The sequence below is a fragment of the Neolamprologus brichardi genome, chromosome 7 (genome assembly GCF_056152115.1).
Source record: "Neolamprologus brichardi isolate AB-2024 chromosome 7, ASM5615211v1, whole genome shotgun sequence".
Classification (NCBI taxonomy): Eukaryota; Metazoa; Chordata; class Actinopteri; order Cichliformes; family Cichlidae; genus Neolamprologus; species Neolamprologus brichardi.
The window spans coordinates 19,328,064-19,331,699 of record NC_142110.1 but is presented as its reverse complement, the minus strand read 5'-3'; positions in this window follow the sequence as shown (position 1 = coordinate 19,331,699).

The following is a 3,636-nucleotide window of genomic DNA, read 5'->3' as shown; positions in this document are numbered from 1 at the left end:
CATTGCTCCTTGGTGTTCTCTTCTTTGGTTTATTCTCTCATCGGATGTTTCAAACTTTTGAAGCTCCTTTGGTTTTCAAAGTATCTTCCTGAGGTAAACTTTACATACAGTTTACATACAGTGCTGGTCTCTTATGGGAAAAGGCAGAACTTAATCGGAACTATGCAAAATCGTGGAACGCCATTGGTCTGTTCTGACCTCTTTATCTTTCGAGAAATATTGGAAACACAAGTGGCATCCTGGGATCAGCCGGGGACCTCGGTGTGTTCTCAAACTCCAGAGCACAAGATATGGAAAGAAGAACCTTGGCACTACAGGGGGCTGAAGCATATGGTAGTAGATGGTGTTCTCTTTCTGGCCAGCAGCACATATAAATACACACACACACACACACACATGGATAACAAGGTGAGTGCCAGCCGCTATCCCAACGTGAACATCAGACATACCTCACTGTCTGAGACTGCAGCCCGGTATCTCATATCAAGGTCAGGTTTGAAGTTGTCACTCACAGCAAGAGTTCTTGCACACCCTTGGATTTTTTTTAGCCAGTTGTCACATAACAAGTGACAGCTTTGCGCAAGAAGCAACTATTTCTCTTTTTTTTTTACATAATCCAGTCCCTACAGGCACTAAAACTCCAGCGTGTTGCACTGCCACCTGTATATCATTTCCTATGTCAGAGTTTCACACATATCAGACGTTAGCAGCCATGCTGAGCTTCTTGCGCAGCCACCAGATGTCTCTGACACAAAGAGGGGAATGGCTTGACAGCACATCACTGGAGTAACACTGCTCAGAGCTGTAACATTGTAGCGTGGGAAGAAGTCTACCACAGCACTGCATTCTGTGTGTCTAGACCAGTGGTGGGTGTATTTGTATGTGGGCTGCACCCACTGGGTAGCTGTACCCCTGCCAGCCAACAGGCTGAATTGATTTGATCCTCGGCCATGGTGATGGAGCAAAAGGGAGCTGAATACTAAGCCTGCTGAGACAATGACTCTGTGTGCATCCTGTCTCTTGGGTTGCATCTCTAAAGGCCATGCACCATCCTTCATCTCCTCCTGCTTTGCCACTTCACCCAAAACACTACAAAAAGCTCTGACATCCGCTTTGGGATACCCCTCACCCCCACCCATGCCAGTGCAATAAGGAACTAATGAAATGCTTGCAAGGCTCAGGCTGACACATATGAGTCAGAATTCAATAATATACTGTTGCTTTTTCCAAAGTTGCCAGGAATTTGAAAAGAAGAATACTTGCAGCAGCGCTTTTATAAGAGCTTGCATGATGTCATTCCTGTATAAATGGAATGGTGTTATTGATTGAGTGTAAGTGGATAGGATTGAAAGCTCTGTGTGGGCAGGTCCTGCAAATAAACCACTGAGCAGTTTACATTTGCTGAAATGAAGCAAAGCTAAGCGTGGTTTCAAAATAGCTTCTGCCACCACATTAAATATGCGATGATAAAATGAGTTTGAAGTATAGAACCAAGGAAATGAAATTATTTTGTTTGCGTATTTATATTTTCTGCACACAGAGTCATTTCTAATTAATCATATTTAACACTGATCCCTCCAGTCACCAGACCTCTCTCACTCTTTAAAGACATGGCAAAGGCGCCACCTAGTGGACGCTCTACACTTATCTTTGTGCCATATTTGCTGAATATTTTATTTCTACATGAACCATTTTGGCCACATTGAATTATTTGACCGTTTGCAAATTCATATTCTTTCCATATATTGATGACTGAATCGAGTAATTATTGCAGTATTGCAGTAACACCAGTTGGGCCTCCAATAAGTTGACCACAAAGGGGTGATTGTGACTGGATGACTGGATGCAGGCAGCCTGGGAAAGCGGCTGTTGAGTTCTCGTGAGTGGGCAGACAACAGTGATGCACCTACATCATAAATACAAGAAATGAATGCTGCGGGCGTCAGTGTTCTGTCAGTGTGAATGTTTAGCTAAAGAAAACAAAGACAGACATTGTTGCTGATAGTGGAGATTACATTTTGGGCAGTTTAGCCTGATGTGATCTTTGGCACCATAGTACAAAACTGGTTGATTAAAATAAAATCTGTTTTCTACAAAGTATTTGTGAAAATCCACAGTTTTTCTAGAAGATGCTTAAAAAACATGTCATGTCCTTGCAAGTTCTTCAGCTGCTGTTTCTTACCAGCAGGTGGCAGTAGAGGTCGTGTAAAACTCCCATAAGGACTCGAAAAAACATCCCCAGCCTGCTGTCGAAAGTCCCATCCAGGGCCTAAAACTTAACTTGTGTAACTGTTGATATCGAGGTCGACAATTCTAGCATCAACTAGGACGTTTTGTTTCCGTCGTTTTACCTCCAACATTGGGTCACGTGTCATAGAATCATACTGTCATACTGTTAACACACCAACACAATGTAGATGTAATTACGGACTCATTTTTGATCATGTTCTTCCTGATTTCCAGTTGGGGAAGAAAACACAGTATTAAGCAGACAAATCCACGATGTTCACTGTGGAGCGCTGAGTCTTCAAAAGAGCTGTAATTCTAAGGATGGGTTCTCTTTCGTAACCACAAAGTACTTCATCACACAGTTGCTTGTTCAGAGTTTGTTTTATTACAGCTAGGTTCACTTCATGGACAGACATGTTGTAAGCAGCTGTCATTAAATTATCTAGATGTGGAAAGTCTCCCCTTAATTAGGAAACCAGCTGTGATCCAGACAGAGAGTCTTGACCAGAGCCCATTACTGTGGACTGGACTGTTGCAACGAGCCGTATCTTCTCGGTCTAGTGTTTCTCAGTGTCCTCCTCACACAGTGAAGTCGCCAGCAGTTGTGGAGAAGCCTGGTAAACTAGAGCTGGTATCAATGTGGATGTCCATAGGAGCAAAAAGTCATTCCCATGTAATAACTTGACTTTTTTTTTTAAAGTTTCTTAAAAGCTTCTCGTGATAAAGATTCAAATATACTTACCATATTTGGCTTTTCTGAAGCCTTAACTGTTCCCAGAAGTGAGTAACCTGGGAATAACTGGACTAACAATGGACAGTGCTCTTAATAATTTGGGCTGTTAGGTAAGGTAAGCCAAGTAGTCACTAAAACAGCACCACAGTTATACTGATACACAGGAGACTGGGAGTGGAGGGTATGATTTAGCTGTGGGTGCTAAAAAAAAGAAAAAAGATATATCAAGGGTCGTGGAAGACGGCAATGGGATGACAAGAATAAGACACAGACACACACATAGGTAAAACCAACGTTATAGTGTTTACAGGTGTAGCAGTTCATGGGATAGGTTAGGTCAAGGCTGACACACCCACTGAAACTATGTCATAAATCAAATCGCTGTGTTAAACAAAAGATCCAACAAGATTTTGGGCAGTTATCAACAAATGATTGCAATATTCTTTGGTATCTTCATGCAGCTTCACTGGTTGTAAAGAATTTAACAGGTTTGAGCCCACTTAAGCTCAAAGTGGGCTCCTCGATGTAAAATACATTAACAACCCTGTTATAGATTAGGACTGTAGAATAAATGCCTGTTTACCATCAGCTAGCAACTTACAGTCTTAAAAATGAACGGGGTTAGATTATTTTGTTGAATAATATGAACACCAGCCATCACTGAGCTTAAGCTG